General features: G+C 47.9%; 1 protein-coding gene across 1 annotated transcript in view; it reads left to right on the forward strand.

Moving 5' to 3' along the window:
* Window positions 1-24,453, forward strand: part of HEATR1 (HEAT repeat containing 1) — a 290,453-nt gene that overhangs the window by 95,682 nt on the left and 170,318 nt on the right. The window lies entirely within an intron of this gene.

The following is a 24,453-nucleotide window of genomic DNA, read 5'->3' on the forward strand; positions in this document are numbered from 1 at the left end:
CAGGAAATCATGTTTTCACTGAATCTTAAGAATGCGTACTTACGCATTCCAATTTGGCCACCGCATCAGGCGTACTTTTGGGTACTGTACAACAAAACCATTATTGCTCGGGCACTGCCGCTTGGCTCTTATCAGTGCCTCTGGTATTCACAAAAGCAATGTCTGTGGAAAGTGATGTCTGTGATGATTGCTCATCTCAGATCCATGGAAGTGGTTAATAGTTCTGTACAGACTAGCGTCTCAGGATGTTGTAACAACACATATTCTTTCAGCATGCCTTACGTCCGTACAATGTCCTAGTTTAGCACGGCTTTACCTGTGCAGTACAGTTAGTGCTCTATTCATGGACAGTATACGTGCACTGTGCATTCGACTGTTAGTAAAGATACAGGCGTCTTTCCAAGCACTCCAGTTCGAATTATTTCACGTCCTTTTCAGCATAATCTGCTCACACAGTGGTCAGGCTCTTATCTACAAATTCATCAGAGGGTGCTGTTGGCTTCAAGGGCCAGAGTATCGCTACTCAGGTGGCTCCAAGTACAAAATTTCACTGTCTGAGTCTGGATTTGGATTTTTCTGACAACTGACACGATTCTAAACTGTTGGGGAACTATAGTCCAACATGGTCAGCTTCAGGTTCTGTGGTCATACCAGAATAGATAACGGTCAATACATGCTCTGGAACTCAGGCCTATTTACAATGCTCTGCACAGGCAGTTCACATCTTACAGTCACACTTTGTTCATGTTCAGTCAAACAACTTGACGGCAGTAGCATACATCAACAAACAAGGACTCTAAGTCGCATGACCATGCGAGAAGTTGCTCGTATCTTACATTGGGCCGAACATCACCAGGTGATGTTTTCTGCAACTAGAAAATAGACTAACTCAGTCGTCAGGATTTTCACCAGGGTGAATGGCCTTTACATCCACAAGTGTTCCAGATGTTAGTCCAGCAGTGGGGTTACCCACAGGTGGATCTAATGGCATTTTGCCAAATTCATCAGACACATATGTATTCAAAACAAAGGTGGTGGCAGTGGCTGCTCTCTCAATAGCGTGTACGTACAGCCTCGTGTCTATTTCCACCATTTCAGCTGCTTACGCGGTTGCTAAAGCGGATCAAGTAAGCAGAGTCCACGATCATCATACTAGTGGCACCTCGTTAGCCTCGGAGAGCATGGTTCTCGGATCGCTGCGCTCTACTCGCGGACGATCCGTGTCCACTTCCACTACATCCAGACCTACTACAACAGGGTCCATTCCTTTACCCTGATTTAGCGCGGCTGTGTCTGATGGCGTGACTGTTGGAACTGCTCTCTTAAGACGAGAGGGCATTCCAAAGTCTGTTATACCAACCATGTTACGTGCTAAGAAGTCAGTTACGGCAGCTCATTATCACAGATTTGGGCGAGCTTATATTGGTTGGTGTGAAACTCAGAAGTTTCCAACATCTTCTTTCAAGTTGTCCAGTCTTTCGCTATTTTTCCATAACGGGATTCGAGGAGGATTAAGTTTACAAACTCTCTAAAGTGCAGGTTTCCACTTTTTCAATTTCTTCTGCGCTGTGTGGCTCTTTTGCCAGCAGTACATATGTTCCTGTAAGGTGTCCTTACAGTTCAACCTCCATTTATACCACCTACAGATTCATGGGACTTGAATCTACTTTTAGTTTTTTATAGTCCTCACTTTTTGAACCTTTACAATAAGTGGATGTTCAGTTCTCACTTAGGAAACCGTTTTTCTCCTAGCCTTAACTTCGGCAAGGTGTGTTCTGAAGTAGGTGCGTTATCATGCAGTTCTCCGTATCTGGTGTTTCATGATAACAGAGCAGATCGTCGAACAAATCCTCTTTTCTACCTAAGGTTGTAGTCTCTTTTCATAAATTAATAATTCATGGTTCCTGCTTTCAAAGAAAGTTCGGTAACTCCTGCTACTTTGATTGTGATTCGTGTGCTTCGCTTTGTTGTAGCCGAACATCACCAGTCCGTAAAACAGATACTTTGTTTCTCTATCGTCCTAAGTGGATGCTGGGGTTCCTGAAAGGACCATGGGGAATAGCGGCTCCGCAGGAGACAGGGCACAAAAGTAAAGCTTTTACAGGTCAGGTGGTGTGTACTGGCTCCTCCCCCTATGACCCTCCTCCAGACTCCAGTTAGATTTTTGTGCCCGGCCGAGAAGGGTGCAATTCTAGGTGGCTCTCATAAAGAGCTGCTTAGAGAGTTTAGCTTAGGTTTTTTATTTTACAGTGATTCCTGCTGGCAACAGGATCACTGCAACGAGGGACAGAGGGGAGAAGAAGTGAACTCACCTGCGTGCAGGATGGATTGGCTTCTTGGCTACTGGACATGAAGCTCCAGAGGGACGATCACAGGTACAGCCTGGATGGTCACCGGAGCCACGCCGCCGGCCCCCTCACAGATGCTGAAGCAAGAAGAGGTCCAGAATCGGCGGCTGAAGACTCCTGCAGTCTTCTTAAGGTAGCGCACAGCACTGCAGCTGTGCGCCATTTTCCTCTCAGCACACTTCACACGGCAGTCACTGAGGGTGCAGGGCGCTGGGGGGGGGGCGCCCTGGGAGGCAAATGAAAACCTTTAAAAAGGCTAAAAATACCTCACATATAGCCCCAGAGGCTATATGGAGATATTTACCCCTGCCTAAATGTACTAAATAGCGGGAGACGAGCCCGCCGAAAAAGGGGCGGGGCCTATCTCCTCAGCACACGGCGCCATTTTCTGTCACAGCTCCGCTGGTCAGGAAGGCTCCCAGGTCTCTCCCCTGCACTGCACTACAGAAACAGGGTATAACAGAGAGGGGGGGCAAAATAAATGGCAATATATTAATATAAAAGCAGCTATAAGGGAGCACTTAATCATAAGGCTATCCCTGTCATATATAGCGCTTTTTGGTGTGTGCTGGCAGACTCTCCCTCTGTCTCCCCAAAGGGCTAGTGGGTCCTGTCTTCGTATAGAGCATTCCCTGTGTGTCTGCTGTGTGTCGGTACGTGTGTGTCGACATGTATGAGGACGTTATTGGTGTGGAGGCGGAGCAATTGCCAAATATGAGGATGTCACCTCCTAGGGGGTCGACACCAGAATGGATGCCTTTATTTGTGGAATTACGGGATAGCGTCAACTCGCTTAAGCAGTCGTTTGCCGACATGAGGCGGCCGGACACTCAATTAGTGCCTGTCCAGGCGCCTCAAACACCGTCAGGGGCTGTAAAACGCCCCTTGCCTCAGTCGGTCGACACAGACCCAGACACAGGCACTGATTCCGGTGGTGAAGGTGACGAATCAACCGTATTTTCCAGTAGGGCCACACGTTATATGATTTTGGCAATAAAGGAGATGTTACATTTAGCTGATACTACAGGTACCACTAAACAGGGTATTATGTGGGGTGTGAAAAAACTACCAGTAGTTTTTACCGAATCAGAAGAATTAAATGACGTGTGTGATGAAGCGTGGGGTGCCCCGATAAAAAACTGCTAATTTCAAAGAAGTTATTGGCTTTATATCCTTTCCCGCCAGAGGTTAGGGAGCGCTGGGAAACACCTCCTAGGGTGGACAAAGCGCTAACACGCTTATCAAAACAAGTGGCGTTACCCTCTCCTGAGACGGCCGCACTTAAAGATCCATCAGATAGGAGGATGGAAAATATCCAAAAAGGTATATACACACATGCAGGTGTTATACTACGACCAGCTATTGCGACTGCCTGGATGTGCAGTGCTGGGGTAGTTTGGTCAGAGTCCCTGATCGAAAATATTGATACCCTGGACAGGGACAATATTTTACTGTCGTTAGAACAAATAAAGGATGCATTTCTTTATATGCGTGATGCACAGAGAGATATCTGCACACTGGCATCACGGGTAAGTGCTATGTCCATTTCGGCCAGAAGAGCTTTATGGACACGACAGTGGACAGGCGATGCGTAGAGGAGTTATTTGGGGTCGGTCTATCGGATTTGGTGGCCACGGCTACGGCCGGGAAATCCACCTTTCTACCTCAAGTCACTCCCCAACAGAAAAAGGCACCGACCTTTCAACCGCAGCCCTTTCGTTCCTTTAAAAATAAGAGAGCAAAGGGCTATTCATACCTGCCACGAGGCAGAGGACGAGGGAAGAGACAGCAACAGGCAGCTCCTTCCCAGAAACAGAAGCCCTCCCCGGCTTCTACAAAAGCCTCAGCATGACGCTGGGGCTTCGCAAGCGGACTCGGGGGCGGTAGGCGGTCGTCTCAAGAATTACAGCGCGCAGTGGGCTCACTCGCAGGTAAATCCCTGGATCCTGCAGATAATATCTCAGGGGTACAGGTTGAAATTAGAGACAGAGCCACCTCGCCGTTTCCTGAAGTCTGCTTTACCAACGTCCCCCTCAGAAAGGGAGACGGTTTTGGAAGCCATTCACAAGCTGTATTCTCAGCAGGTGATAGTCAAGGTACCTCTTCTACAACAAGGGAAGGGGTATTATTCCACTCTTTTTGTGGTACCGAAGCCGGATGGCTCGGTAAGGCCTATTCTAAATCTGAAGTCCTTGAACCTGTACATAAAGAAGTTCAAGTTCAAGATGGAGTCACTCAGAGCAGTGATAGCGAACCTGGAAGAAGGGGACTTTATGGTATCCTTGGACATCAAGGATGCGTATCTCCACGTTCCAATTACCCCTCACACCAGGGGTACCTCAGGTTCGTTGTACAAAACTGTCACTATCAGTTTCAGACGCTGCCGTTTGGTTTGTCCACGGCACCTCGGGTCTTTACAAAGGTAATGGCCGAGATAATATTTCTTCTTCGAAGAAAAGGCGTATTAATTATCCCATACTTGGACGATCTCCTAATAAGGGCAAGGTCCAGAGAACAGCTAGAGATGGGTTTAGCACTATCTCAAGAGGTGCTAAAGCAGCACGGATGGATTCGGAATATTCCAAAATCCCAATTAATGCCGACAACTCGTCTGCTGTTCCTGGGGATGATTCTGGACACAGTTCAGAAAAAGGTTTTTCTTCCCGAAGAAAAAGCCAAGGAGTTATCTGACCTGGTCAGGAACCTCCTAAAACCAGGAAAGGTGTCTGTACATCAATGCACAAGAGTCCTGGGAAAAAATGGTAGCTTCTTACGAAGCAATCCCTTTCGGCAGATTCCATGCAAAGGGATCTGTTGGACAAATGGTCAGGGTCGCATCTTCAGATGCACCTGCGGATAACCCTGTCGCCGAGGACAAGGGTATCCCTTCTGTGGTGGTTGCAGGAGGCTCATCTATTGGAGGGCCGCAGATTCGGCATGCAGGATTGGATCCTGGTGACCACGGATGCCAGCCTGAGAGGCTGGGGAGCAGTCACACAGGGAAGAAATTTCCAGGGAGTGTGGTCGAGCCTGAAAAAGTCTCTTCACATAAGCATTCTGGAACTAAGAGCAATCTACAATGCTCTAAGCCAGGCGGAACCTCTGCTTCAAGGAAGACCGGTGTTGATCCAGTCGGACAACATCACGGCAGTCGCCCATGTAAACAGACAGGGCGGCACAAGAAGCAGGAGGGCAATGGCAGAAGCTGCCAGGATCCTTCGCTGGGCGGAGAATCACGTGATAGCACTGTCAGCAGTATTCATCCCGGGCGTGGACAACTGGGAAGCAGACTTCCTCAGCAGACACGACCTTCACCCGGGAGAGTGGGGACTTCATCCAGAAGTTTTCCACATGCTATTAAACCGTTGGGTAAAACCAATGGTGGACATGATGGCGTCTCGCCTCAACAAAACACTGGACAGGTATTGCGCCAGGTCAAGAGATCCGCAGGCAATAGCTGTGGACGCGCTGGTAACACCTTGGGTGTACCAGTCGGTATATGTGTTTCCTCCTCTGCCTCTCATACCAAAGGTATTGAGGATTATACGGCAAAGAGGAGTAAGACTAGTGGCTCCGGATTGGCCAAGAAGGACTTGGTACCCGGAACTTCAAGAGATGGTCACGGACGATCCGTGGCCTCTACTTCTGAGAAGGGACCTGCTTCAGCAGGGTCCTTGTCTTTTTCAAGACTTACCGCGGCTGCGTTTGACGGCATGGCGTTTGAATGCCAGATCCTAAAAGGAAAAGGCATTCCAGAAGAAGTCATTCCTACCTTGATAAAGGCAAGGAAGGAAGTCACCGCGAAGCATTATCGCCGTATTTGGCGAAAATATGTTGCGTGGTGCGAGCAGCGGAGTGCTCCGATGGAGGAATTTCAACTGGGTCGTTTTCCTACATTTCCTGCAATCAGGATTGTCTATGGGTCTCAAATTGGGATCTATTAAGGTTCAAATTTCGGCCCTATCAATATTCTTCCAAAAAGAATTGGCCTCAGTCCCTGAGGTCCAGATTTTTATCAAAGGAGTACTGCATATACAGCCTCCTGTGGTGCCTAAGGTGGCACCGTGGGATCTAAATGTAGTTTTAGATTTCCTCAAATCCAATTGGTTTGAACCACTAAAGAATGTGGATTTGAAATATCTCACATGGAAAGTGACTATGTTACTGGCCCTGGCTTCGGCCGGGAGAGTATCTGAACTGGCGGCTTTGTTTTATAAAAGCCCTTATTTAATTTTCCATTCGACATAGGGCAGAGCTGCGGACGCGTCCGTATTTTCTCCCTAAGGTGGTATCAGCGTTTCACCTGAACCAGCCTATTGTAGTGCCTGCGGCTACAGACGACTTGAAGGACTCCAAGTTGTTGGACGTTGTCAGAGCCTTAAAAATATACATTTAAAGGACGGCTGGAGTCAGAAAATCTGACTCGCTGTTTATACTGTATGCACCCAACAAGTTGGGTGCACCTGCTTCTAAGCAGTCGATTGCTCGTTGGATTTGTAACAAAATTCAACTTGTACATTCTGTGGCAGGCCTGCCACAGCCTAAATCTGTTAAGGCCCATTCCGCAAGGAAGGTGGGCTCATCTTGGGCGGCTGCCCGAGGGGTCTCGGCATTACAAATCTGCCGAGCAGCTACGTGGTCAGGGGAGAACACGTTTGTAAATTTTTACAAATTTGATACCCTGGCAAAGGAGGACCTGGAGTTCTCTCATTCGGTGCTGCAGAGTCATCCGCACTCTCCCGCCCGTTTGGGAGCTTTGGTATAATCCCCATGGTCCTTTCAGGAACCCCAGCATCCACTTAGGACGATAGAGAAAATAAGAATTTACTTACCGATAATTCTATTTCTCGGAGTCCGTAGTGGATGCTGGGCGCCCATCCCAAGTGCGGATTATCTGCAATACTTGTACATAGTTATTGTTAACTAATTCGGGTTATTGTTTAGGAAGCCATCTTTCAGAGGCTCCTCTGTTATCATACTGTTAACTGGGTTTAGATCACAAGTTGTACGGTGTGATTGGTGTGGCTGGTATGAGTCTTACCCGGGATTCAAAATCCTCCCTTATTGTGTACGCTCGTCCGGGCACAGTACCTAACTGGAGTCTGGAGGAGGGTCATAGGGGGAGGAGCCAGTACACACCACCTGACCTGTAAAAGCTTTACTTTTGTGCCCTGTCTCCTGCGGAGCCGCTATTCCCCATGGTCCTTTCAGGAACCCCAGCATCCACTACGGACTCCGAGAAATAGAATTATCGGTAAGTAAATTCTTATTTTTCTATACTGCAGTCAAGGTAGGTTGGCCAGCTTCCAGACATTGGTTGGCTGGATCGATTACGCTAACTATTCGTCAAGTTTAATTTCGAACTAGTTTACAACCGCCTGCATCTATGTCAGCACATTCCACGCGTTGGGTGGGAATGTCATGGGTAGCGGGTCGTGCGGCCTTCATAAATTTGTTGTGCGGTTACATGGTTGTCAGTGCACAAGTTGTGCGCTTTTACAAGTTTAATACTTTTGCGGCATCAGCATTTAGTTTTGGGCTGTCTACTAGTACAGGTGCCAAACCGCTCTCCCGCCCAAGGGGGAAACTTTGGTACATCCCAAGAGTACTCCAGTGACCCCTAATGGATGAAAAAGAAAATAGGATTTTGGTACTTACCAGGTAAATCCTTTTCTTTGAATCCATAGGGGTCACTGGACGCATGCCCAGAGCAGTTTTCACCTGTCTTGTGGTAGGTTCATTATTTCTTATGGTAACACATAATCACCGTACCTTCCAACAAGCGGGTGATAATCTGTTGTCATGTCAACTTTCCAGTTGTCTGTTATATTATGTGTTAACTTTCCAGTTGTACATTATTATGTGTCAACTTTCCAATTGTCCGTTATGTTAGGTGTCAACTTTCCAGTTGTCTGTTATGTTATAATGCTATATGTTCCATTGTTCATCCTCTCTTTCGCTCCTATTCGGCTCAGTAAAAAAACACTGAGGTGTCTGGGGAGTATGGAGGGGCAGGAGGATTACACATTTAAAGATTTAAATCTGTTTATCCCTGCTATTGCACCTTCCATATCCTAAGAGTACTTCAGTGACCCCTATGGATTCAAAGAAAAGGATTTACCTTGTAAGTACCAAAATCCTATTTTCTCTAGCATCCATAAGGGATATTGGGGACAGATTAGTACGATGGGTATAGACGGATTCAAAGGAGTCAGTGCACTTTAAATTTCTCATACGTCCTAGAGGTTGCTGGGGATGCTTCAAGAACCATGGGGTATAGACGGGATCCGCAGGAGACATGGGCACACAACAAGACTTTGAATGGGTGTGAACTGGCTCCTCCTTCTATGCCCCTCCTCCAGACTCCAGTTAGATTCTGTGCCCAGTGAGACTGGATGCACACTGAGGAGCTCTCCAGAGTTTCTCAGAAAAATACTTTTGTTAGGTTTATTATTTTCAGGGAGACCTGCTGGCAACAGGCTCCCTGCATCGTGGGACTGAGGGGAGAGAAGCAGACCTACTTCTCTGAGTTCAAGGGCTCTGCTTCTTAGGCTACTGGACACCATTAGCTCCAGTGGGTTCGATCACTTGGTGCGCCTAGCTGCTTGTTCCCGGAGCCGCGCCGTCACCCTTCTCACAGAGCCAGAAGACAGAAGCTGGGTGAGTATGAGAAGATCAGAAGACTTCAGGGACGGCAGAAGACGCGTTTGAGGTACCGCGCTGCGCACCATGCTCCCTCACATAACACGGCACTGCAGGGCGCAGGGGGGGGCGCCCTGGGCAGCATGAAAACCTCAAACAGCACTGGCATAAGTAAAAACAGTGCCTAGGCACTAGTTAAGGGACCCCAGCCAGTAAAAATATAAATTTAAGCGGGACTGAAGCGCGCCATGTAGTGGGTGGGGCTTAGCCCACACAGCTCTGACCAGCGCCATTTTCTCTTCACAGAAGCTGCAGAGATGCTGGCCCTGACCTCCACACTGCTGTACAAGTAACAGGGTGCAAAACAGGGGGTGGCACACAAGTGATTTGGTGCTAATTGGTATATATATATATATATATATATATATATATATATATATATATATATATATATATATATATATATATATATATATATAAGCGCTAACAGGTCTGGGCAGTCTTTTTACTCGCTTCAGTACCGGGATAGGCGCTAGGTTGTGAGCTGGCAGAACTCCCTCTGTATCTCCCTTACAGGCTTGGTTGTCTCCTGTAGCCCCAGTGTGGTTGTGGGTGTCGGTACGTGTGTGTCGACATGTCTGAGGCTGAGTGCTTTTCCCAGGAGGAGGCTGGAGTGGGGACAGATAATACTGTGAGAGTGACTGTGTCGGCACCACCGACGGATGATTGGGTAAATATGTTGAGTGTTTTAAATGCAAATGTGACTTGGTTGCCTAAGAGATTTGATAAATCTGAGTCTAAGAACCAGACATGGAGGAAATCCATGGAGGATGCTTTGTCACAAGCCCAGACCCCTTCGGGGTCACAGAAACGTGCATTTACCCAGATAGCTGATACAGATACCGACACAGACTCTGATTCCAGTGTCGACTATAGTGATGCCAGATTAAATCCAAAACTGGCTAAGAGTATTCGGTACATGATTGTGGCGATAAAAGAAGTGTTGCATATAACAGAGGACCCTGCTGTCCCTGATACAAGGGTCTGTATGTTTAAAGGAAAGAAAACTGAGGTAACGTTTCCTCCCTCTCATGAACTGAATGCGCTTTTTGAAAAGGCTTGGGAAAATCCTAAGAAGAAACAGGTTCCCAAAAGAATTCCAGTGGCATATCCATTCCCTTCTGGGGACAGGGAAAGGTGGGAGTCAACCCCCATGGTAGACAAAGCTTTATCGCGTCTATCCAAAAAGGTGGCGCTTCCGTCTCCTGACACAGCAGCCCTAAAAGATCCTGCGGATCGTAAGTAGGAAAATACACTGAAATCCATTTATGTCACTACAGGGTCGCTACTCAGGCCTGCCGTTGCGTCGGCATGGGTGAGTAGCGCTATTGAAAAGTGAGCAGATAACTTATCATCAGAGATAGATATCCTTGAGAGGGATAGCGTGCTTTTGACTCTGGGTCATATCAAGGACGCTGCAGCATATTTAAAAGAAGCTGTACGGGATATTGGCCTTTTGGGATCAAGGGCCAATGCCATGGCTGTCTCAGCTTGGAGAGCATTGTAGATACATCAATGGAATGCTGACGCTGACTCTAAGAAGGCGATGGAGTCTCTACCGTTTAACTGTAGGGTCTTCTTAGGTGACAGCCTCACTGACCTGGTGTCTACGGCTACCGCGGGTAAGTTGTCATTTTTACCTTATGTTCCTGCACAGCAGAAGAAAACGCCTCACTATCAGATGCAGTCCTTTCGGCCCAATAAATTCAAGAAAGGACGAGGGTCCTCCTTCCTTGCGGCGAGGGGAAGAGGAAGGGGAAAAAGGTCACAGGCTGTGGCAAGTTCCCAAGAGCAGAAGTCCTCTCCGGCTTCTACCAAATCCACCGCATGACGCTGGGGCTCCTCTGCGGGAGTCCGCACCGGTGGACGCACGTCTCCAACTCTTCAGTCAGGTCTGGGTACACTCGGACCCGGATCCTTGGATAGTAGAAACAGTAACCCAAGGATACAGGTTAGAGTTTCAAGACGTGCCCCCTCACCGATTTTTCAAATCGTCCTTGCCAGCTTCTCTTCTAGAAAGGGAGGTAGTAAGCGCTGCGATACTAAAGTTGTGTCAGAATCAAGTTTTCTCTATCGTCCTAGTGGATGCTGGGGTTCCTGAAAGGACCATGGGGGGATAGCGGCTCCGCAGGAGACAGGGCACAAAAAGTAAAGCTTTTCCAGATCAGGTGGTGTGTACTGGCTCCTCCCCCTATGACCCTCCTCCAGACTCCAGTTAGATTTTTGTGCCCGGCCGAGAAGGGTGCAATTCTAGGTGGCTCTCATAAAGAGCTGCTTAGAGAAAGTTTAGCTTAGGTTTTTTATTTTACAGTGATTCCTGCTGGCAACAGGATCACTGCAACGAGGGACAGAGGGGAGAAGAAGTGAACTCACCTGCGTGCAGGATGGATTGGCTTCTTGGCTACTGGACATCAGCTCCAGAGGGACGATCACAGGTACAGCCTGGATGGTCACCGGAGCCGCGCCGCCGGCCCCCTTGCAGATGCTGAAGTAAGAAGAGGTCCAGAATCGGCGGCTGAAGACTCCTGCAGTCTTCTAAAGGTAGCGCACAGCACTGCAGCTGTGCGCCATTTTCCTCTCAGCACACTTCACACGCAGTCACTGAGGGTGCAGGGCGCTGGGGGGGGGCGCCCTGGGAGGCAAATGAAAACCTATTAAAAGGCTAAAAATACCTCACATATAGCCCCCAGAGGCTATATGGAGATATTTAACCCCTGCCTGGATTCACAAAATAGCGGGAGACGAGCCCGCCGGAAAAGGGGCGGGGCCTATCTCCTCAGCACACGGCGCCATTTCCTCTCACCGCTCCGCTGGTCAGGACGGCTCCCAGGTCTCTCCCCTGCACTGCACTACAGAAACAGGGTAAAACAGAGAGGGGGGGCAAATTTAATGGCAATATTTTGATATATATAAAGCAGCTATAAGGGAGCACTTATTATAAGGCTATCCCTGTCATATATAGCGCTTTTTTGGTGTGTGCTGGCAGACTCTCCCTCTGTCTCCCCAAAGGGCTAGTGGGTCCTGTCTTCGTGTAGAGCATTCCCTGTGTGTCTGCTGTGTGTCGGTACGTGTGTGTCGACATGTATGAGGACGATATTGGTGTGGAGGCGGAGCAATTGCCAAATATGGGGATGTCACCTCCTAGGGGGTCGACACCAGAATGGATGCCTTTATTTGTGGAATTACGGGATAGCGTCAACTCGCTTAAGCAGTCGTTTGACGACATGAGGCGGCCGGACAATCAATTAGTGCCTGTCCAGGCGCCTCAAACACCGTCAGGGGCTGTGAAACGCCCTTTGCCTCAGTCGGTCGACACAGACCCAGACACAGGCACTGATTCCAGTGGTGACGGTGACGAATCAACCGTATTTTCCAATAGGGCCACACGTTATATGATTTTGGCAATGAAGGAGGCGTTACATTTAGCTGATACTACAGGTACCACTAAACAGGGTATTATGTGGGGTGTGAAAAAACTACCTATAGTTTTTCCTGAATCAGAAGAATTAAATGACGTGTGTGATGAAGCGTGGGTTGCCCCTGATAAAAAGCTGATAATTTCAAAGAAATTATTGGCATTATACCCTTTCCCGCCAGAGGTTAGGGAGCGCTGGGAAACACCTCCTAGGGTGGACAAGGCGCTAACACGCTTATCTAAACAAGTGGCGTTACCCTCTCCTGAGACGGCCGCACTTAAAGATCCATCAGATAGGAGGATGGAAAATATCCAAAAAAGTATATACACACATGCAGGTGTTATACTACGACCAGCTATAGCGACTGCCTGGATGTGCAGTGCTGGGGTAGTTTGGTCAGAGTCCCTGATTGAAAATATTGATACCCTGGACAGGGACAATATTTTACTGTCGTTAGAACAAATAAAGGATGCATTTCTTTATATGCGTGATGCACAGAGGGATATCTGCACACTGGCATCACGGGTAAGTGCTATGTCCATTTCGGCCAGAAGAGCTTTATGGACGCGACAGTGGACAGGCGATGCGGATTCAAAACGGCATATGGAAGTTTTGCCGTATAAAGGGGAGGAGTTATTTGGAGTCGGTCTATCAGATTTGGTGGCCACGGCTACAGCCGGGAAATCCACCTTTCTACCTCAAGTCACTCCCCAACAGAAAAAGGCACCGACTTTTCAACCGCAGCCCTTTCGTTCCTTTAAAAATAAGAGAGCAAAGGGCTATTCATATCTGCCACGAGGCAGAGGTCGAGGGAAGAGCCAGCAACAGGCAGCTCCTTCCCAGGAACAGAAGCCCTCCCCGGCTTCTACAAAAGCCTCAGCATGACGCTGGGGCTTCTCAAGCGGACTCGGGGACGGTGGGCGGTCGTCTCAAAAATTACAGCGCGCAGTGGGCTCACTCGCAGGTAGATCCCTGGATCCTGCAGATAATATCTCAGGGGTACAGGTTGGAATTAGAGACAGATCCACCTCGCCGTTTCCTGAAGTCTGCTTTACCAACGTCCCCCTCCGAAAGGGAGACGGTTTTGGAAGCCATTCACAAGCTGTACTCTCAGCAGGTGATAGTCAAGGTACCTCTTCTACAACAAGGGAAGGGGTATTATTCCACTCTATTTGTGGTACCGAAGCCGGATGGCTCGGTAAGGCCTATTCTAAATCTGAAGTCCTTGAACCTGTACATAAAGAAGTTCAAGTTCAAGATGGAGTCACTCAGAGCAGTGATAGCGAACCTGGAAGAAGGGGACTTTATGGTATCCTTGGACATCAAGGATGCGTATCTCCACGTTCCAATTTACCCCTCACACCAGGGGTACCTCAGGTTCGTTGTACAAAACTGTCACTATCAGTTTCAGACGCTGCCGTTTGGTTTGTCCACGGCACCTCGGGTCTTTACAAAGGTAATGGCCGAGATGATGATTCTTCTTCGAAGAAAAGGCGTATTAATTATCCCATACTTGGACGATCTCCTAATAAGGGCAAGGTCCAGAGAACAGCTAGAGATGGGATTAGCACTATCTCAAGAGGTGCTAAAGCAGCACGGATGGATTCTGAATATTCCAAAATCCCAATTAATGCCGACAACTCGTCTGCTGTTCCTAGGGATGATTCTGGACACGGTTCAGAAAAAGGTTTTTCTTCCCGAGGAAAAAGCCAAGGAGTTATCCGACCTGGTCAGGAACCTCCTAAAACCAGGAAAGGTGTCTGTACATCAATGCACAAGAGTCCTGGGAAAAATGGTGGCTTCTTACGAAGCAATTCCATTCGGCAGATTCCATGCAAGAATTTTCCAAAGGGATCTGTTGGACAAATGGTCAGGGTCGCATCTTCAGATGCACCTGCGGATAACCCTGTCTCCAAGGACAAGGGTATCTCTTCTGTGGTGGTTGCAGAGGGCTCATCTATTGGAGGGCCGCAGATTCGGCATACAGGATTGGATCCTGGTGACCACGGACGCCAGCCTGAGAGGCTGGGGAGCAGTCACACAAGGAAGAAACTTCCAGGGAGTGTGGTCGAGCCTGGAAAAGTCTCTTCACATAAACGGAACCTCTGCTTCAAGGAAGACCGGTGTTGATCCAGTCGGACAACATCACGGCAGTCGCCCATGTAAACAGACAGGGCGGCACAAGAAGCAGGAGTGCAATGGCAGAAGCTGCCAGGATCCTTCGCTGGGCGGAGAATCACGTGATAGCACTGTCAGCAGTGTTCATCCCGGGCGTGGACAACTGGGAAGCAGACTTCCTCAGCAGACACGATCTTCACCCGGGAGAGTGGGGACTTCATCCAGAAGTTTTCCACATGCTAATAAACCGTTGGGAAAGACCAATGGTGGACATGATGGCGTCTCGCCTCAACAAAAAACTGGACAGGTATTGCGCCAGGTCAAGAGATCCGCAGGCAATAGCTGTGGACGCGCTGGTAACACCTTGGGTGTACCAGTCGGTGTATGTGTTTCCTCCTCTGCCTCTCATACCAAAGGTATTGAGAATCATACGGCAAAGCGGAGTAAGAACGATACTAGTGGCTCCGGATTGGCCAAGAAGGTCTTGGTACCCGGAACTTCAAGAGATGGTCACGGACGATCCGTGGCCTCTACCTCTGAGAAGGGACCTGCTTCAACAGGGTCCCTGCCTCTTTCAAGACTTACCGCGGCTGCGTTTGACGGCATGGCGGTTGAACGCCAGATCCTAAAAGGAAAAGGCATTCCAGAAGAAGTCATTCCTACCTTGATTAAGGCAAGAAAGGAAGTCACCGCGAAGCATTATCACCGCATTTGGCGGAAATATGTTGCGTGGTGCGAGGATCGGAGTGCTCCGACGGAGGAATTTCAACTGGGTCGTTTCCTACATTTCCTGCAATCAGGATTGTCTATGGGTCTCAAATTGGGATCTATTAAGGTTCAAATTTCGGCCCTGTCAATATTCTTCCAAAAAGAATTGGCCTCAGTCCCTGAGGTCCAGACTTTTGTCAAAGGAGTACTGCATATACAGCCTCCTGTGGTGCCTCCGGTGGCACCGTGGGATCTAAATGTAGTTTTAGATTTCCTCAAATCCCATTGGTTTGAACCACTAAAAAATGTGGATTTGAAATATCTCACATGGAAAGTGACTATGTTACTGGCCCTGGCTTCCGCCAGGAGAGTATCTGAACTGGCGGCTTTATCTTATAAAAGCCCTTATTTAATTTTCCATTCGGATAGGGCAGAGCTGCGGACGCGTCCGCATTTTCTCCCTAAGGTGGTATCAGCGTTTCACCTGAACCAGCCTATTGTAGTGCCTGCGGCTACAAGCGACTTGGAGGACTCCAAGTTGTTGGACGTTGTCAGAGCTTTAAAAATATACATTTCAAGGACGGCTGGAGTCAGAAAATCTGACTCGCTGTTTATACTGTATGCACCCAACAAGTTGGGTGCGCCTGCTTCTAAGCAGTCGATTGCTCGTTGGATTTGTAACGCAATTCAACTTGCACATTCTGTGGCAGGCCTGCCACAGCCTAAATCTGTTAAGGCCCATTCCACAAGGAAGGTGGGCTCATCTTGGGCGGCTGCCCGAGGGGTCTCGGCATTACAACTCTGCCGAGCAGCTACGTGGTCAGGGGAGAACACGTTTGTAAAATTCTACAAATTTGATACCCTGGCAAAAGAGGACCTGGAGTTCTCTCATTCGGTGCTGCAGAGTCATCCGCACTCTCCCGCCCGTTTGGGAGCTTTGGTATAATCCCCATGGTCCTGACGGAGTCCCAGCATCCACTAGGACGATAGAGAAAATAAGAATTTACTTACCGATAATTCTATTTCTCGGAGTCCGTAGTGGATGCTGGGCGCCCATCCCAAGTGCGGATTATCTGCAATACTTGTACATAGTTATTGTTAACTAATTCGGGTTATTGTTTAGGGAGCCATCTTTCAGAGGCTCCTCTGTTATCATACTGTTAACTGGGTTTAGATCACAAGTTGTACGGTGTGATTGGTGTGGCTGATATGAGTCTTACCCGGGATTCAAAATCCTCCCTTATTGTGTACGCTCGTCCGGGCACAGTACCTAACTGGAGTCTGGAGGAGGGTCATAGGGGGAGGAGCCAGTACACACCACCTGATCTGGAAAAGCTTTACTTTTTGTGCCCTGTCTCCTGCGGAGCCGCTATCCCCCCATGGTCCTTTCAGGAACCCCAGCATCCACTACGGACTCCGAGAAATAGAATTATCGGTAAGTAAATTCTTATTATTGTCATGGTGCCCCCGTCACAACAGGGGGAAGGCTTTTATTCGAGCCTGTTCGTGGTCCCGAAGCCGGAGGCTCAGTCAGACCGATTCTGAACCTAAAATCCCTCAGTTTCTTTCTAAAAAAATTCAAATTCAAGATGGAATCTCTCCGAGCGGTGATTTCCAGTCTAAAGGAGGGGGATTTTTTGGTGTCGGTCGACATAAAGGATGCCTACTTGCATGTCCCCATATATCCTCATCATCAGGCTTACCTGAGGTTTGCTGTTAATGATTGTCATTACCAATTTCAGACGTTGCCGTTTGGTCTGTCCACGGCTCCGAGGATTTTCACCAAAGTAATGGCGGAAATTATGGTTCTCCTGCGCAAGCAGGGAATCACAATTATCCCATACTTGGACGATCTCCTCATAAAGGCGAGATCCAAGGAACAATTGCTGAAAAATGTTGCCCTTTCACTGACGATTCTGCAACAACATGGTTGGCTCCTAAATTTGCCAAAATCACAGTTGGATCCGACGTCACGGCTGTCGTTCCTGGGTATGATTCTGGATACAGAATTGCAGAGAGTTTTTCTTTCAGTGGAAAAAGCTCTGGAAATACAGAACATGGTAAAACAGATTCTGAAACCAGCAAGTGTGTCAGTTTTTCAATGCACTCTGTTGCTGGGGAAGATGGTGGCGGCCTACGAGGCCATTCCGTATGGCAGTTTCCATGCCAGGGTGTTTCAGTGGGACCTGTTGGACCAGTGGTCCGGGTCTCACCTGGACATGCATCGGAAAATAATTCTATCTCCCAGGACCAGAATCTCCCTTCTGTGGTGGCTACACAGTTCTCACCTTCTGGATGGATGCAGGTTCGGGATTCAGGATTGGATCCTGGTGACCACAGATGCAAGCCTCCGAGGCTGGGGAGCAGTCACACAGGGAAATAACTTTCAGGGAAAGTGGTCAAGCCAGGAAGCTTGTCTACACATAAACATTCTGGAATTAAGGGCCATTTACAACGGCATCCTGCAAGCAGAACATCTTCTTCGGGGTCTGCCGGTCTTGATTCAGTCAGACAACATGACATAGCAGTGGCGTACATAAACCGCCAGGGCGGAACAAGGAGCAGAGCGGTGATGGCCGAGGCCACGAAGATTCTTCGCTGGGCGGAAAGATATGCCAGCGCTCTGTCAGCAGTCTTCATTCCAGGTGTGGACAACTGGGAAGCAGACTTCCTCAGCAGACACGATCTCCATCCAGGAGAGTGGGGTCTTCATCAAGAGGTCTTTGCAGAAGTGAAGTCGTTGGGGAGTTCCTCAAGTAGACATGATGGCGTCCCGCCTCAACAAGAAACTTCAGAGATATTGTTCCAGGTCAAGGGACCCTCAAGCGATAGCGGTGGACGCCCTAGTGACACCGTGGGTGTTTCAGTCGGTATATGTGTTCCATCCACTTCCACTCATTCCAAAGGTGATAAAAATTATAAGAAGAACAAGGGTTCAGGCGATACTCATTGTTCTGGATTGGCCAAGAAGGGCCTGGTATCCAGATCTTCAGGAGTTGCTCATGGAAGATACCTGGCCTCTTCCTCTTCGGGAGGACCTGTTGCAACAAAGGCGTGCGTGTATCAGGACTTACCACGGCTGCATTTGACAGCATGGCGGTTGAACGCCAAATCCTAGCCCGGAAGGGTATTCCCAGTGAAGTCATTCCCACACTTCTTCAGGCTAGGAAAGAAGTAATGGCAAAGCATTACCACCGTATTTGGAGAAAATGTGTCTTGGTGTGAATCCAAGAAGGCTCCTACGGAAGAATTTCACCTGGGGCGTTTGCTCCATTTTTTGCAAGCAGGTGTGGATGCGGGCCTTAAGTTAGGCTCCATTAAAGTACAGATTTCGGCCTTGTCGATCTTTTTTCAGAAAGAATTGCCCTCCCTTCCAGAAGTTCAGACCTTCGTGAAAGGCGTGCCTCACATCCAACCTCCATTTGTGCCTCCTGTGGCACCATGGGATCTTAATGTGGTGTTGCAGTTCCTGCAATCGCATTGGTTTGAACCTTTACGCAAGGTTGAGTTAAAATTCCTTACTTGGAAAGTAGTCATGTTGTTGGCCTTGGCGTCCGCAAGGCGGGTGTCTGAGTTGGCGGCTTTGTCTCACAAAAGCCTCTATTTAATCTTCCATGCTGATAGAGCGGAGTTGAGAACTCGTCAGCAATTTCTACCGAAAGTGGTTTCATCATTTCACGTGAACCAGCCTATTGTGGTTCCAGTGGCTACTGACGCCTTGGCGGAATCAGTGTCTCTCGATGGGGCCAGAGCTTTGAAGATCTATGTCGCCAGAACGGCTCAGATTAGGAAAACAAGAGGCTTTGTTTGTCCTGTGGGCTCCCAACAAGATTGGGGCTCCTGCTTCTAAGCAGACTATTGCGCGCAGGATTTGTAATACGATTCAGCAGGCTCATTCTATGGCAGGATTGCCGTTACTGAAATCGGTGAAAGCCCATTCTACCAGAAAGGTGGGCTCATCCTGGGCGGCTGCCCGAGGGGTCTCGGCATTACAGCTTTGTCGAGCGGCTACTTGGTCGGGTTCAAACACCTTTGCGAAGTTTTACAAGTTTGATACCCTGGCTGAGGAGGACCTCTTGTTTGGTCAATCGGTGCTGCAGAGTCATCCGCACTCTCTCGCCCGTTCTAGAGCTTTGGTATAAACCCCATGGTTCTTGAAGCATCCCCAGCATCCTCTAGGACGTATGAGAAAATAGGATTTTAATACCTACCAGTAAATCCTTTTCTCTTAGTCCGTAGAGGATGCTGAATTGGACGCATGGATCTCCAAAGCTACTGCTGGGAAATCCACGTTTCTTCCTTCAGGGGCTCCGCCTGCTAACCGTACCTACCCGAGACCGTTGACTCAGTCCTTTCGGTCCTCAAGGTTTCGATCTAGGGGCTGGGGTGCCTCCAATGCAGCTAGAGGCTCCAGAGGTAAGCCTAAGAAACCAGCCGTTGCTGGCTCTCAGGAACAGAGCACCAGTTCAGCTTCCACAAAGACTTCGGAATGACGGTGCCCACCCACCCCGAGGGGATCTTGTGGTGGGAACTCGGTTACATCACTATAGCCACATCTGGGACAGTTCCTACCAAGATGCCTGGATAAGGGACCTTATCTCTCAGGGTTACAAGCTGGAGTTCGACGGTGCTCCTCCCCAACGATTTTTCAAATCAGGCTTGCCAGTTTTGAAGATATGCATGTTACGCTACTACTGGCCATCGACAAGTTGGTCCAGTCCCAGGTCATTGTTCCAGTACCCCTGCTACAGCAAGGACAAGGTTACTACAGTCTGTTCGTAGTACCAAAACCAGACTGGTCTGTGAGACCCATTTTGAATATGAAGTCCTTGTATCCTTACCTGAAGGTTTTCAAATTCAAGATGGAATCTTTAGAGCTGTGATCGCGGGCCTGGAACAACAGGAATTCCTTGTGTCCCTGGATATCAAGGACGCCTACCTACATATCCCAATTTGGCCTCCTCCTCAGGCCTGTCTGTGGTTCGCCTACTGAACTATCACTACCAGTTTCAAGTGTTGCCCTTCGGCCTGTCTACAGCTCCGAGGGTGTTCACGAAGGTGATGGCAGAAATTATGTTCCAGCTCAGACTCCGGGGGTCAACATTGTCCCTTACCTGGATGCTCTCCTGATAAAAGCAAGTTCCAAGGAGCTTCTACTGCTCCATATAGATCGCACTATCCAACTTTTGTCTCGCCACGAGTGAATCCTCAATCTACAGAAGTCTCAACTGGAACTGTCTCAAAGGCTACTGTTTCTGGGTATGATACTGAATACTGTAACTCAGAGAGTGTTCCTCCCAGAGGACAAGGTGAGAACACTTCAAGAGATGGTTCGCATGATTCTCCGACCTGCTTGAGTTTCCATTCATCTTTGCATAAAATTGTTAGGGAAAAATGGTAGCCTCGTACGAGGCGATGCATTTCGGAAGGTTCCATGCCAGACCCTTCCAATTGGACATCCTGAACAAGTGGTGTGGTTCACGTCTTCAGATGCACCGAATGATTCAACTGTCACCCCCGGCCAGGATTTCACACCTGCGGTGGTTACAGTCTTCCAACCTGCTTGAAGGTCGACATTTTGGGATTCAGGATTGGATCCTCCTGACGACGGATACGAGCATGAGAGGATGGGGAGCTGTTACCCAGGGGGCGCAGTTCCAGGGCAGGTGGTCTGGCCAAGAGGCCCTACTTCCGATCAACATTCTGGATCTTCGGGCTATCTAAAATGCTCTGATTCAGGCCTCCCCTCTACTCAGGGATCAGGCGATCAAGGTTCAGTCGGACAACGCCACGGCAGTGGCATACATCAATTGACAGGGAGGGACAAAAAGCAAAGCCTGCATGCGAGAAGTGTCAAACATACTTCTCTGGGCTGAAGGAAATGCAAGAGTGCTGCCCGCGATTTTCATTCCAGGAGTAGACAACTGGGAAGCGGACTTCCTGAGTCGCCACGACCTCCACCCGGGGGAGTGGGGATTAAATCCTCAGGTGTTTCAACAGATTGTTGACAGGTGGGGATACCCACAGATTGACATGATGGCGTCTCGCCTCAACAAGAAGCTTTGCTGCTACTGCTCGTGAACCAGAGACCCTCAGGCGAGTGCAGTGGATGCGCTGACTTCGCCTTGGCCTTACCGGCTGGTCTACCTATTCCCTCCGATTCCGTTGATCCCAAGGGTGCTCCAGCGGATAAGACATCAGAGTACAAGCAATCCTGATTGCGCCGGATTGGCCCCGAAGCGCGTGGTACACAACTCTTCTGGACATGTCCATAGAAGACCCTTGGCCTCTGCCGCTAAGAAAGGATATTATTCAACAAGGGCCGTTCGTCTACCCGTTCGGACTTAAGGCGGCTTCGTTTGACGGCATAGTAGTTGAACGGTACATCCTAGCTAACAAAGGGCTTTCCAAAAAAGCCATTACCACTATGGTGCAAGCCAGAAAACCTGTGACGACAAAACACTATCATATCTGGAGGAGATATGTCTCTTGGTGCAAGGAACGCACGTATCCGCCTGCAGAGTTTCACTTGGGACGTTTCCTCCGTTTCCTGCAGGCTGATGTGGATAAGGAATTATGTCTGGGTTCCGTTAAGGTCCAGATTTTATCTCTCTCAATTTTCTTTCAGAAGAAATTGGCTGTGTTGCCAGAAGTTCAGACCTTCTTACAAGGGGTACTCCACATACAACCTCCCTTTGTGCCACCTACAGCACCCTGGGCTTTGGATGTAGTGTTGAAATTACTACAGTCCTCCTGGTTTGAGCCTCTGATGACTGTAGAAGACAAGTACCTCACGTGGAAGACGGTGATGGTGCGTCTCAGAATTGGGGGCCTTATCGTGTAAAAGTCCGTACTTGGTCTTTTACGAGGACCGAACGGAGTTCCGGACTAGACGGCAGTTCCTGCCGAAGGTGGTCTCCGCATTCCACCTGAATCAACCTATTGTAGTTCCGTCCTGTTCTGACGCTTCGACTCCTCCGGAGTCTTTGGATGTTGTGCGTGCTTTGAAGATCTATGTCAGGTGCACTGCTCGGATCAGGAAGACGGATTCCTTATTCGTGCTTTATTATGCGCAGAAAAAGGGTTGTCCTGCTTCAAAGCAGACCATTGCTGGCTGGATTAGGTTTACTATCTAACAGGCCTGTGTGTTGGTAGTGGATTAGGGGAAGGGAAAATGGATGTCTTCTGCACTAGTCTATAATGGTTTAATCATTAAATATACAATGTGAAATCCCCAAATTGTTTATATATAATGTAAGTTAATTTGCAATTATACGTAGGGGGTGCTGCCATAGACTATAAAGGTAGAAGGTAACGATGTAAAGAAAAGGATTGTCTCGTTGTTGGCGCACTATAGAGAGAGAGTAAATATAATTAAAATGTAACTTTTAATACTGATCAATTAAAATTCCTTTTTGATGTGAAAAATATAAGACAAAAAATACACACAATCAAGAAAAATACTGATATCAATTAAAAATGACTTCACTGTGTATCATTCTTTATTGTATTATGTTTACTTGTATGTGTGTCAACAATTGAAGGGACCAAAATCAAATGAGCGGTTGCCTATAAATTCTTGCCCTTATTCTACATATTTCCCTATATACTATCCAAGATTATGAAGCCAAAATGTGGGAAAATATATCACCGTATCAGACAACTAATGTGAGGTTTTATTTTTTTGCCGTTATCCTAAGCTATAGCGTGTTGGACATTTGTCCTACATCCATGACCATTCATATAATAGTCTAAAACGGATCAACTGTACCAATATACCATTAATTAGGCAAAAACGTGGTACCCCGTATTTCTGAACTCTTCAGATTTTTAAACACCTCAATATGCAATAGTTATGTTTACCGATGTCTGTTATTGATAGATTTCCCAATAAATTTGCTCCCTATAGTAATGGGCAGCCTTACCTATTCCTCAGACTCTGAAGGCCCACTCTACAAGGTCAGTGGGCTCTTCCTGGGCGGCTGCCCGTGGAGTCTCGGCCTTGCAACTATGCCAAGCGGCTACCTGGTCGGGGAAGAACACTTTTGTGAAATTCTACAAGTTTGATACCCTGGCCAAAGAGGATACCCAGTTTGGGCAGGCGATGCTGCAGCAGTCTCCGCACGTTCCCACCCATTCTGGAAGCTTTGGGACATTCCCATTGTACTAATCTATCCCCAATATCCCTTATGGATGCTAGAGAAAATAGGATTTAAAATACCTACCGGTAAATCCTCTTCTCGTAGTCCATAAGGGATATTGGGCGCCCGCCTCTGTGCGGTGACTTTCTGCAAGTTCTCTGTTATGTGTTACCTGTTCAGCTGTTGCTGTTTCTGTTGCCAGTTGGCCCGGTTATGTTATGGTGTGCTGGTGTATAAATCTCACCACACTTATTGTTATGTTCCTTCTCTCAAGTATGTCCTTTCGCCTTCGGGTACTGTTTTACCTATAACTGCCTGTGAGAGGGGTCATAGAGGGGAGGAGCAAGCACACCCAGTTGAAGAAATTTAAAGTGCACTGCCTCCTTTGGACCCATCTATACCCCATTGTACTAATCTGTCCCCAATATCCCTTATGGACTACGAGAAAAGGATTTGCCGGTAGGTATTTAAAATCCTATTTTTGTACTAAAGATGACATCAATGATGACAAAAAATATTATGTACTGATAGTAATTTATCTGCAGATAGGTTTTACAAAGAGTATTGAGCGTTTTATATGGAGTATAAATTAATGTGTATGTATGTGTGTAACGGACTGCTGGTTAATGTATTAGGTATGCAGGTGCCCGATGCCCTCCTAAACAGATTAATGCCGCATATAAATAGTAAAGCAGGCGGCACTCTCAGGACTTTTCGAAGCAATCATGGGCAGCGGACTCCCGGACTGAATTGCAACATTTCGATTTTATTCTAATCGTAATGCCTGATGACGACTATAATAAAATCTAAACATTGCTATTCAGTCCAGGAGTCCGCTGCCCGTGATATTATATTACATAGTAATTTTGTTTCTCGCAGAAAATCCTTGATTTATTAACTGTTATTTATATAGCAACAATGTATTCTGTTGTGCTTAACAATTGGGTGTAGTAGTAGGGCCCGTGTTGTACATTGAATTACCTTGCTGTGCGTATTTTTCTCGCTAACGCATAGTTATTC

This window comes from Pseudophryne corroboree, chromosome 4 (genome assembly GCF_028390025.1).
Source record: "Pseudophryne corroboree isolate aPseCor3 chromosome 4, aPseCor3.hap2, whole genome shotgun sequence".
Lineage (NCBI taxonomy): Eukaryota > Metazoa > Chordata > Amphibia > Anura > Myobatrachidae > Pseudophryne > Pseudophryne corroboree.